This window comes from Rousettus aegyptiacus, unplaced genomic scaffold (assembly GCF_014176215.1).
Source record: "Rousettus aegyptiacus isolate mRouAeg1 unplaced genomic scaffold, mRouAeg1.p scaffold_m13_p_9, whole genome shotgun sequence".
NCBI lineage: Eukaryota > Metazoa > Chordata > Mammalia > Chiroptera > Pteropodidae > Rousettus > Rousettus aegyptiacus.
Genome location: NW_023416312.1, coordinates 49,750,174 through 49,763,728, shown reverse-complemented (window position 1 = coordinate 49,763,728; position 13,555 = coordinate 49,750,174). Strand labels below are relative to the sequence as shown.

The window sequence follows — 13,555 nt, the reverse complement described above, 5'->3', positions numbered from 1 at the left end:
TAAAACACTTAGGCATAAAATAAGAAAGCATTATGCAGGACCCATGCTAAGACAAATATAAAATCCTATTGAAGAACATAAAATTAGATGTTAATAAGTGGCAAAATACTTTTATTTCTTTGATAGGAAATCTTAATATTTTAATAGTGTTAATCCTCTTTAAATTTACCTATGTGTCTTTTATCTATCAACATCACAAATGTCCTCAGTCTCATTTAACCTCTCACCTTATAATACATGTTGAAAAATATTTCTAAAATTCATCTGAAAAGACAAATATGTGATATGCCATGGTATTTTTTTTTGTAAAAACAAACTGATGTAGAAACATTTTTCCTACTAGATAATATGCTGTTTTAAAGTAGCAAGTAATGAAAACAGTGTAATAAAAAAGTAGACATAAACACAGCATCGAAACAAACAGAATATGGCAAGGGCCTTAATGGTACTATGTACATAATAGGTATGGCTTTCCATATCATTGGTGAAGGATTCTGATTCACTCTGAAAATAATGAAGGTTATCAAGAACATGCCAGAAACTTTGGATGCTTTCTGCCAGATATTTTATAATTTTAAACAAATTGAAGAAAAACATGGGAACCATCTTTAAAGTCATTGTACTAAAAGAGTGGTAGGGATAGAAAGTGTAGAGAATCTTGGCAAATTCATATAATATGCTTTAATTAGGGGGGATTAAATTGAGAGTGGCCTGACCATGAGAGAAAGAACAAGATGGGACAAATGACTGGCCATTAGAAAAAAGGAATATATTGGTTTTAACATTAAGTATGAAGTTGGGTATTGGAGATTTTATATTATTAGTACTACTATAAATTCCACCTTAATTTGCATATATGTGTGTATTGTGTGTGTTGTGTGCATACATGTATTTATGCACAATCATAGAAAAAGTATCATAAGGGTAAAGATTATTAGATGTGATTGTATAAATATTAGAAACTTCTGTATGAATAAACCCAACTTGCAGAAAAACAAAAACCTTTATAAACATATTTTTTACTGGTAAGAAATTATTGGCAATATATATGACAGGAAAGGTTTTATTGCAGTCATCATTTCCACAACCCTTACAAATCAATAAAGAGCAGATCACTTTAATAGAAAAATGAGTAAATAATATGAACAATTTAACAAAGAAAAATACAAATGACCTATAAATAGATAAAATTTTGATTAGCTTTCATAGTATTTATTAGCATGCATATAAAGCAACATTGGGTATGATTTTTTCCTATCAAATAACCAAGGACCAAATAAATTCTAAAAATGGTATTGTTGAAGGTCTGTCTGTATGTTGAAAAAAGTGTACTGATATACTTCTGGTGGCAGTATAAAATGGTAGAGCCTTTTTAGAGCTGTTCTTACAGGATGAATCGAAGAAAAATTTAACCTGGGGATGTTATTTCAAGAAATTGATCAGAAGAAAATCATATGATAAGATTATAAAGATAAAATATACAAAATAATTTTTGTAGAAGTGACTAAAATTAAGAAAAATTAGGAACAAATTTTCAACATTATGGGATCAATTAAATAAGATACTTCCTTATAATTGAAAAGAATGTAGCAGTTAAAATTTATGGCATAAACATGCATTAACATGAAATTAGTTAACAATGGAAAAATAATTTTAAAATGTCATGCAGATGGTTATTTATTTTTTGGAAAAAGAAATGGAAGAGAAGTATAACAAAGTATATATGTACATATAAACATACAATGTTCTTATCTTTCTGTGTGTGTGCTTGTGAGTACAGAAAAGCCCAAGAATTTAAATCCTCATTATCTTGGGTGATATAAAATCAACTTTTTTGAGAAATCCTCAAGTATACTAACAAGGCTCAAGAAAGACTTTACACACTTAAATGCTATATTTCCAAATAAATATGAAGAGTGAAGCATTACAGAATCAAAGACTAACGACCTCTTGGTCTTCTGCAACTTTACTTGGCATCAGGAAGATGTCTGCCTAGCGGAACTGAGAACTCTTGAAAATATTTTAATAAAGGAAAAAGGGTTCGGGGAACTTACTGTGACTCTTGGCTGCCCCATAAATCTTCACCTGCATCAATAAGGACATACACACATGAAGTAAAATTGCTTGTTTCTCAAAATTTTTCAAGAGTTAGCTAGTGAAATAGAACTAATACCACTTTTTCTTAGGCTTCTATGCCAGTCATCAGGGTAAAGCAGACACCCTTAAAATCTGCCTTTTCCTAATATACAACTAAATCTTGCCATTATTATTTACTTTGAATATTTGAAAATAATTTTATTATGCCATCTATCCCTATATTCACCAGAAACTACAAGAAACTGGCAAAATCAGAATAAGGTTTGTAGCTATTAACATTGTACACATGTCAATGTCCTGGTTTTGATAATGCTCTATGATTTTTAAGTTGTTATCATTAGGGAAAGATGAGTAAAGAGTACACAGGAGTTCTGTAAAATTTTTCAACTTTCATAAGCTTTAAATTATTTCAAAATAAAATAAGAAAATAAGTGGGCAATCTGTTTTCCAAAACAATTACTCCATTTTACATTTTTAACAGCAGGATATTATAGTTCTGTTTGTTCTACATCGTCACCATCACATGGTATGGTCAGTTTTTTTAACTTTAATTATTCTAGGAGATGTGAAGTGGTATCTAATTAAAAAATGTATTCCCTTTCTAATTATAACATAAATAAGGATCAGCAAACATTTTATTGTAAAGACCCAGATAGTAAGTACATTTGGTTTGGGGAGTCATTAAGCCCTGTTGCACAAACACTCGATTCTGTAATTGTGCAAAAACAGCCATCAACAAGAAGTAAACAAATTAGACTAGAAATCATAACATAAAGATAGGTGGAAAATTGCAAAATTTGTGGATATTAAGCAATATTCCACTAAATAAGATATGGAAATAAGATATGGGTACAAGAAGAAGTCTCCAGAAAAATGTTTAAAAATATTTTGAACTAAAAGAAAATTACAATAAACATATCAAAATTTGTAGTATGTAGTGAAATTATTATTAGAAGGAAACTGATAGTTTAAAATGCATACAACAGGAAAAAATGGCCTAAACTAATATTCTCCATCAGAATGCTAGAAAAAGATCAATTTAAGCCTAAATTTAAAATTTTTAAAAAAGAAGTAATAAAATTATGAGGACAAGTGACATCAGCAAAATGACAAAGTAGGAGATAATGGCCTTAGTATCCCACTTCGCCCCCTGCAGCGGAAAGCAAAACAAACAAAACAAACAATTAGATAGCTATCCACAAATGAAAATAGCCATGGGAAGGTTCAAGTATCCAATTAAGAACCCACAGCCACATGGTGGAATAAAAAACTGAGAATAACCCCACAGAAAGAATTTTTGGGGAGATCAGCTTTGCCAAAACTTCTGGAGATGGCTAGGAGCAAAGAAAGGTGGGTAATATTAATGTCAGCCTCTTAGGCCAGTGCCTTTAACATCCCCAGTAGCCTGCTCTGCAGAGAATTCTGGCTGCCTTTGCTTCTGAGGACCTCATCAGACACTGAGAGTTGTAGACTCTCAGAAGCTTTCAAAGAAAGGACCCTATAGTATTCATGGATGAGCACCCCAACAGCTTACACAGCAGAGAACATCAGCATTTTTTGCCACTGAGGTAGCCAACAGCCATTGTGGCTGTGGACCCTGAAGTGAGAGACACTGCTCTAAGAGCATTTGAATGTACAAATAAATAGTTGTGAGTGGCAGAGGGCAGAAATTTCAGTTCTATAAATTGCAGGTTTACATCACAAAACATGTTAAAACTCCAATTCTTTAGTCCATGATTTTTGTTCCTGTTGTTAAAATATAACCCTGAATATTATTTAATTCTTCTAAGATGTATATCACAAACCAAATTAGCAAAATGTGCATATTGGATGTGAATACAAGGTTATCTAAAACATTGCCATCGTTTTGCATACTGACCCATGATGTTTACCAAGTAATGCACTCTACTCTTTGTGGAGGACAAAAACCCGTAACAAGATAAAGAAGAAAAACAACATACATAACACAGATTATTCAAAATAATTACCTTGATATTGAAATATTTAAGATACTTATTATAGTATCAAGTCGAATAATGAAACTGCAATGGGAAAGTTTGGAGGGAACTGGAAACTCTTTAGCTCCAACTACCATCATTTCTATCCCCACCTTCTGTCTCTACCCTGCAGTAACAGAAAATAGAAGACCACAGTCCTAAGAGGAATTCAGAGCATTAGCCTGAAAAAAAAAAGGTAGTTAATTGCTATAGTTACACATTTGAGCATTTAGTTTAAAAGAAAAAAAGTAGCTTCTTGTATCTTCTGGACAAAAAATAAATAAATAAATAAAACAAAAAAATAAACAGAGCACTTATCTAAGTATGAAAAAATATAAATGAATCTTGGTAGTATAAGCAATTACACTATTCTTGCTGATACCAAATTTGTCCATATCATATAAAAAGTGTATGTTAAAATTTTTTTTAAAGTTTTAAATTCAAAAGCACTATCATTTATAACATAATGACTACAAAGAGCAATACTTTTCATACTTAAATTAAGCAATTTTTGCCAAGATAATTTTTTAATAATCACTATATAATATAATTACAATACTGAGGTTATTAATGAGAGATAATGAAAACATATTTTTCTAAATGCAGTGAATTGAAATAGTGATATAAATTCACTAAGAATAAAGCCATTAATGTTAATTTCATGGCCATTAAAACATCCAAATATTAATTTACTAGGAGTAAAATGATTAATGGATAAATAAGTAGAAACCAATTCTCTAAAATTTGTCAGCATTTAAAGTATGCTTAGAATTATTTTTCATTTTATTGTGGGAATTTTAATTTCCATGAGTTTTTATAAAGAACTTTATTTCCTCTAGTAAATAAGGATATCAAATTGTCTTCAGTCTAATTATTGCATTGGATGCTGAGAAAAAAATGACCTTTTTAAAAACAAAATATTTCAGCATCTACATGTGAATTTTAATTAAACAATATGAATAGATACTGTATTTTCTGAAACTGTGGACACATAAAATTATAAATTCGAAAGTTGGAATATTAGCCTCTTTTAAATAAATAAATACACACCATCAAGTGGCCTCGCTTTGAGTATAATCTTTATTTTTCACAAGCAGGGGGAATTATGACAAAACTAGCAATCTGCAAGAGAAGCCCTAGAAGTCGCAATAATCTCTTTCCCTGACCAGCCGATGAAGCCACAGATAAGTGTAACAAGCAGGAGGGATGCAGGCATATTGAGGTCTATTCTCAGAAATGCATTTTGTTCCTGACATTACCTGATATTGCCACTCTTCACCTACAGATACCAGGGTAGCTAGAGAGCACCATTAGGAGAATCCCCCATAACAATCGGGACTTCCAGGTAAGCTTCCTCATTCCAGCTGGCCTGGGCCTCCCTTCTCCCACTGAGAGACACCCAGTGGCCAGCAGCAGCAGCGACAAGTGGGAGCCCCAATACCATCAGATAAACTAAACAGAATAAAGTGAGCAGAACAAAGTAATACCATAAAAGTTGTGAAAATTAAACTATCGTTAAAACCACAGATCAGAAATGTCATTCAGAACTGGCATGTTAAACATAAACAGAATGAAGACCTACCAAAATAAAAGATTGAAATAGAGACAAGAATTTCCTAGCATCGTAGATAAAATATCGAAGATACAATAAAAAATTGTTAATTGCACTGCAGAAGGACCTAATACAAGGACCCTCATATTATGGGTCTCATGGTGTCCCGAGCCTCACCTCTTCTTGCCCTATAGCTTGCAACCGCACACAGACTTAATATGTTTAATATGTTTTTTTTTTCTCTGATTCAAGCTGGTTTTGCTCCGATAATGGCACTATGATTCACTTATTTTACCCTCCCACCAAATTTATAATCTGTATGCCCGCTCCTTTAATCATTAATCCTTAGGACATAAGATTAACTGAACCTCAGGTCTAAATTCATGAGGACAATAAGTTTCCATTGACATTTAGACTAAGGATATCATCTTAGTTTTAGATGTGTTTCAGCCCCAGCCTCATTGAGGCAGAAGGTCATAGGATCAGACGGAATGGCTACATGGCTGATTCCAAAACTGGACACAACGATCAACTACCACGACTTCCTTTAGTTTCCAAACAGTAGCACCCACAACACAACTTCCTTAGTTTCCAAAATGACTGATTTTTCCCTATAAAACCTGTGCTTCTGAGATATTCTGGGAGCCAGGTCTTTGAGTGTTATCTTGCCTGTGTCTCCAGGACTTGCAACTTTCTAATAAATGCTTATACTAAATATCTCAATTATTATGTTGGTCTTTTGACTGAGTGGCACAGGCGGTACAAACCCTGGACTCTATTGCTCTTTGGTTTCAATGCCAAGAGCCAAGGCAATTAGATCTTGAATGAGAAAAGACAAGCAACTATTGCCAGCTTTGAAATAAATCATATGTTGGAAAGCACTGACAAAAATTTTAAAGTAGGAAGCCCATTTTGTGTTCCGTGTGTTGGGTTAAAGTTAATTAATCATAGTATAAATAAGAAGGGGGGATTTTCTCCCAAGAACAATAACAATCCATTTTCTCTTGTGCTTAATCTGGTTGATACTCCAAATGTAATGGCAGCCTAAACTTTTTACATTTTTGATTGACTACATTCTATGTTTTACAATTTATTTGAACTGTGGCGACATGTGCTTTTTATAATTTGCTTGATAGTAAATATTTTTATCACTAAATAGTATGAAAGAGATTGTATATTAGTAATAGAAGTTATATTCTGTCATATTTTACTATGGTTATAATACTTATTTTATACTTAATTAAAATGTCATTCCTGTATAAGCCAGGATACACTTAATTAGATAAGTGTGCTGAATAAGCTTAAAAATTCAAACCACTGAAAAATGCTAAATTCACATTATGCTGACATTGCAAGTTGGCTAAGTTTTAATTGTTAGATGTGATGAGCTTGTATAGAAGTGATTCACATGATACCATGACAGTAGCATTCAGTGAGCATGCTAATATAAAAATAAAATTTTAACACAAATCTGACTTTAGTAAAATACACCTTGCTGCATATAACTAACACTGTATTTTGAAAAAAATAACCTCAGAAAAGTATAACACAATGGATTATCAATTTATAAAATCGCCTTTAATTTGAAGTGTACTGAGCTATACAACTATTCTTTGAAGATGCCTGAGTTTTGCTAACAGTTTTCCTTAAAAACTTTGTTATCAGTTATCAGCTGCCATTCATCATCACATTAGAGAAGTTGTGGAACATACTAGCATGTCAATTTATCCACATATCAAGCAAAATATATTAAGATTTTTTTTCACTTTTTCCAGGAAAATTTATCTCGATCTTTAAATCTATTTCAGACTACCATTTGTTTTTACTAATCTGAAAAAATTGACATATTGTAAATCAGGCCAGTATTTATATGCACTTACATTTATAGTTCTGGTATAATTTTATATAGAAACTCTATAATAATTGACTTACTAGCAAACATAAAAGTTTACACTTAAAGTGTTGAAGTTGCAGGTGCAGGGTTTTTCTTTAATATATACCAACAATTTTGCTATGTACTTTTGGGGTATATAGTAAAGAATAATTAACTATAAGAATTCCAAGTAACCGTTTGTCTTGTTGTGTCTACTTAATTGTGAAAAAATTTGATGTGACCAAAAAAAAGCCATCTTGTTCGATTTGTCACAGCTTTTAACCTATTTCCCATTTCGAACAACAAGAAGATAAAAAGTGCAGCTTGCTGCTAGCATTAATTTAATTTTACATGAACGCACTCTTTGAGCCTAAAGCAAATCTATTTTTCAATGTGAAATAAAACATAAAGACTTTTTTTAGAGTTATTTCTAAACAGAACTTGTTTCAATCTTAATGTAACAGAAATGTATACATTCATTGGATTCATCAAATGAATCTTTGGCTAACAACTGTTGGAGTATGATATTATCATGTGTAGGAATGCTTTGTTGTCTAGAATTTGACATTTTTGGTGATTGAGAATTACTATATTTTGTAAATTGAAATACTAAAAACAGAATTCTATAAATAGAATGATGTCATTTGTTTCCAAAGACTATTGATATATTAGAGAGATGCAAAAATAATAATAAAAGTGTGGTACATTGTGGAAAAATTTGGAGGTAAGGTTAGGACTGTAATCTGTGGGTTATCTCAGGGTTAATGATGCAGTTGAAAATGCTGCCAGTGAGTATTCTTGGGGCAAATGGAAAATGGGTTAATAATGAACAGTGAACACATAACCTTCTATAGTAATGCATTTTGATTCAATAAAAGATAATTGAATCCAAAACTATGAACACAAAGTATTTTTATAGTAAAGATCCATCATTTGCCCATATTTGTCCAAACACTAATAAACTTTTTGCTTCTTTCAGAAATAAATTTTCTTGTAAATTGTTTGATTCATTTTTGAATGGCATGCATCCAACTGGCACCAAAGCGCACATCAAAAGGTACAAAGAAAAACTACTCTCCCCAGTACAACTTTCATATTCCACTGTAAAAAATACTAATATATTATTATTTGTTTTTGTTTTGTTTTGTTTCACTTAATTAAATTTGTTGGGTTATATAAGGTTTAAGTGTACAATTCAATAATACATCATATATGTGTGTGTGTGTGTGTATATATATATAAGCATTGTGTATTCATCACTCAAAGGTGAATTTCCTTCTGTCACCATATATTTGACCTCCTTTACCCCTATCTACCATCCTCAACTCGCCCTTCTTCCTGGTAACCACTAAAGGCATGGAAACAACCAAAGTGCTCTTCAATAGATGATTGGATAAAAAAATGGTACATATATACAATGGAATATTACTCAGCCATAGGAAAAAGTGAAGTATGCTATTTGCAACAACATGGATGGATCTTGAGATTGTCATGTTAAGTGAGATAAGTCAGACAGAAAAAGTTGAGAACTATATGATTTCACTCATATGTTGAGATATAAAACTGAAAGCAACAAACATGACAAACGGACAGAGACACGTGGACACAGATAGTTGATTAGTGGTTACCAGAGGGACGATGGGGAGAGGGGTAGTAGATAGCGGTAAAAGGAGTCACATAACTGATGATGGAAGGAAATTTAACTTTGGGTGGTGAATACACAATGCAATATACATATGATGTGTTATTGAATTGTACACTTGAAACATTTTATTTTATTAACCAATTTACCTCAGTAAGTTTAATTTAAAATTTAATTAATTAAAATTGAGCATTAAAAAAGAAGCACTTTTTAAGTGGCACATGGTATTTCAAGACCATATGGGTACCTGGTGTTCTCACTGCTTCTGGTTTTGCTATTATTTCTATTGTTTATCAGTGAGCAGGAAATATATATCTATAAATAGATAATATATATCAATATATTTTAAAAATTAAGAAATGACTTATAGAATCATAATGATATTTCAAATTCAAATTCAGATTTACCAAGGTTTTTCTTTACTTCTTCTGTATTATTTTTCTAATAATTTTTCTTTCATGCTAGGAATGTTATTTCTCAAAGACAAGAAGGATGGTGGCGTGAAAATATTTCCTAATGAGGTATCATCTATAATATCTGAGGACATCAGCATTTATTTCTGAAACAGCAATAATAAAATATTAGGATGTTATCAAAAAATCATTTTTAAATGCTCTGGAAAATGACCAAAAAAAAAAAAAAAAACGTATTTAGAAACATTTATTCAAGAAAATCTATTGTATCTTAGTAACAAAACAGAATAAAACAGTGGGAGTCTATGCACTTTATCAGAGGCTTTCCCATCTTATTTTCTTTCCCCTAAATCCATGTTGTGAGAATTTTACCTGGGCAAACCATGAGCACTGGCGGTCTGCTACTCTGATGGAAGGAGCTGACTTTATATTATGCAAATTATAGAAAATTCTATTCCCGAGAGCATGTTGAAAACAAAACAGCATAAATCTTATTGGGAAATTGTCGGGAAGCCTAACATCACAGCTAGCTTACATTCATGATATGACTGAAGAAAGCAAAAATAAATTTCAAAAAGATGGGAATAGAAAACTATATAGAAATTTTATAGTAATATCTGGGAATAAAGTCAAAAGGTGGAAACAATCCTAAAGTCCATCAACAGATGCATGGATAAACAAAGTGTGGTGCCACCACGTAATGGAATGTTATTTGGCCATTTAAAAAAATGAGTATTAATACATACTACAATACGAACAAACCTTGAAAACATTGTACGAAGTGAAATAAGCCAGTCAAAAAGTCTGCATATTATGTTTCATTTATATGAAATGTCCAGAGTAAAGAAATCTGTAGAGACAGAAAGTAGATTAGTGTTTGCTTAGGATGGTAGATAGGGTAAAAGATGGATTATAGCTAATGGGTAGAGTGTTTCTTATTGAGGTGATAAAAATAGTCTTAAATTGACTGTGGTTATGGTTGTACAATTCTGTGAATACAGTAAAAGACATCAAATTGTACACTTTAAATGGGTAAATTTCTGGTGTGGGAATTAGATAACAATAAGTAAGATAAAAATTGTTTAAAATGTTTAGAATAGTTAAATATATAGAAACAGAATACAAGTTTTTGGTTGTCTAAGGTTGAAGTTAGAGAGGAGATGAGAAGCAACTATTAATAAGTATGAGGTTTCTTTTAAGGGTGCTAAAAAAGTTCAAAGTTTATATTGTAGTGATGGTTCCATAATTCTGTGCATATGCTAAAGTTATTGAATGTACCCTTTAAATGGGTGGATTTTATAGTATGTAAATATACCTCAATACAGTGGTTAAGAAAGAAAGAAAGAAAGAAAGAAAGAAAGAAAGAAAGAAAGAAAGAAAGGAAGGAAGGAAGGAAGGAAGGAAGGAAGGAAGGAAGGAAGGAAGGAAGGGAAAAGGGAAGGGAAGAGAAAGAGAGGAAGAAGAATCAAAAGGAGAGAAAAGGAGAGGAGTGGGGAAAGGAGAGAGGAGAGAAAGAGGAAGGCAACAGAAGGGAGAAAAAAAAGCTGTTGCAAGCTATATTAACACCAAATCAAATAGGCTCCACCTCTAGGTGTATTATTAGTGAGTGGTACTACATAATGATCAAAGGGTTGATCCTTAAAAAGGCATAATCATACCGAGTGTGCATGCACATGAAAATAGAGCTTCAAAACACCAAAACGACAAATCTAAATTTTAGAAATGGACAAATTAGAGTTTTAATTGGATACTTCAACTATCATAACATAATTGTCATTTGGAAAGATATCTAACATTCTGTTCAAGTAGTCATGGACTATTTTCTAAGAGAAGCTATATGTTTGGTCATAAAAATCTTAATGCATTTCAAATAATAGAAATCACATAGCATATGTTCTGTGACCATAACTGTAAAGACAACAAAAATTGTTTCTAAAAATAAGGAAAAAATTGGGATAAAATATTTTAAATAACATGGGTTGAAATGAAACCATGGGAAAACTATAAATTACTTTATTCTAAATAATAATGAAAGCAACAGCATATCAAAATATGTTAGAAGTTAAAGCTGTCCCTAGAGGAAAATGGATATCAATAAATGCTTGTATTAGAAAGAAATGTTTAAAATCAAAGATCCAAATTTTCACTATAAAATTATAAAATGAGAAGAGCAAATTAATTCTAAAAGAAGTAGAAGGGAATAATAGTCATAATAGATATTAATAAACTTGAAAATTTTGTGAGTTAATTATCTAATTGCATAATATCAGTGTTTGCTGTCTGCCCGGTTGCACTTTTCCTAAGATTTTAGTTTCTCAAGCTTGAGTTACCTTAACAGTTAGCTCTCTAATCTATTTTATTAGATATTAGTGTTTGTTTGTTTTACCTATGTGTTTTTGCTTTTGTTTGTTTTTAATAAAGCTGAAAGCTAACTGATCATATTAAAAAGATTCATCATTGCCAATTGTTTTGTGTGTTGCTGACTCAGATTAAGTTGTGGTTTATCAAGTTAAAAATGTTCTTGATAAACCATATATTTGAAAATAGTTATATTTTTTCAGAGATGTATAAAATGTGTGGATTATAATTTCATGAGACTAATTGGTGATATACTTGTTCTGTTGTTTTGTGTGTTGGGGAGCTCATTTTTTTGTTTGCACAAAGTGTTTTTTTTTTGGCTCAAAGGATATGTAGCTTCACTAAGCTTTTTAATAGTAATAATAATAATAACAGTAAGCAATGAAATAGTAAGCAACAAAATAGACTTACTTCTATTGTTTTTTGTTTTTATCAAGTTTCCAACAGATAAGAAAATTGTGACTCTGAGAGAGCGAGATTGTAAGTAATACACTTAAACTGTGAATACATATTCATATTACTTTAAAGACGAGACGTAGAAGAGAAGAACTATGACAAAATAAAAATTCATAAATGCCCTAAATTAAATTACAGTGGGATGAAGAGTGAAAGAGACAAAAGCGATTAAATAGTAATAGCTGTGGGGCAGCCACCAAAAGACTGATCACATTTCTTGATGTATGTTGGAGCTCTGAATCAACTACTGTAATGACTAGCAGATGCTGCAGCATCTTGCTTAAGAATAAACTTTCAGGACTATTGCCATTATCAATCAAAAGTAGTAAATATTTCTTTCTTATGGACTATGCATCTATCCTAGAACTGTCCTGACTTCACTTTTTTCCACCCACTGTATCCATCGTCAATGCAATTTTTTTCAAAGCAACTTACATCTTTCTTCCTCAAAACACAATGTTCAAAAGGACTCATCCACTCCAGGACAGAGGACAAGTTGTCTTTCCCATCTAGCACCGAGATTTCATGTTTTAGGGCCTGGTCCTTTTCTAGTAGCATTTGGCTTAATAAACCCTTTCTTTCAGAAAAGCTTTTAGCTATGAACATTTTTTTGTTTAGCAACTATAGATACATGTACCTGGTAACAGACAAATGTATGCACCTATGTATATACACTTCCAAATCAAAATTTTGTGAGACATGAGAAGATCATCTCTTGGAAAAATTTGAGAGGAGCGATGTCAGAAACATGGCAGAGTGAGAGGCATTCCCAGATCTCTCCCCTTGAAACAACAATAAGCTGACCATCTAAAACTCAACAGGAAATACTCAAACTGCACAGAAGCACAATTGAGCATGGGAACTGCGCATAAGAGTTACCATAGGTCAGAACCCTAGGAGTCGTGCGGTGGACTGGGAGAAATAAAGAAGCTGCCTCCATAGCCACCAGGGCTACCTATAGGAGGAGGGGAAGAAGAAAAGGTGAGGTGAATTACCTGAACAACCCTGCCTGGGAGAGCTGTGACCTCCACACAGAGGCAGTGCCCAGGGATCAGGGCAGATAGCAGAGAAGTGGGCACAGCAGAAAAGAGGGGACTTCAGAGAAACAATAGATGATTGTTACCAGCACTGGTTGCTAAACACTAGGCTTAGCTGCAGTCCCTAACC

At 32.2% G+C, this 13,555-nt stretch overlaps 1 long non-coding RNA gene across 1 annotated transcript in view; it reads right to left on the bottom strand.

The window, feature by feature from the left end:
• Window positions 1-1,852: 1,852 nt before the first annotated feature.
• Window positions 1,853-13,555, bottom strand: part of LOC107497196 — a 75,779-nt gene continuing 64,076 nt past the window's right edge. Inside the window, exons 2-3 of the long non-coding RNA XR_001593758.2 lie at window positions 4,086-4,221; window positions 1,853-2,085 (exon numbers count right to left, since the gene is read on the bottom strand). This is a non-coding gene — a long non-coding RNA (uncharacterized LOC107497196). The remainder of the gene's footprint in view (window positions 2,086-4,085; window positions 4,222-13,555) is intronic.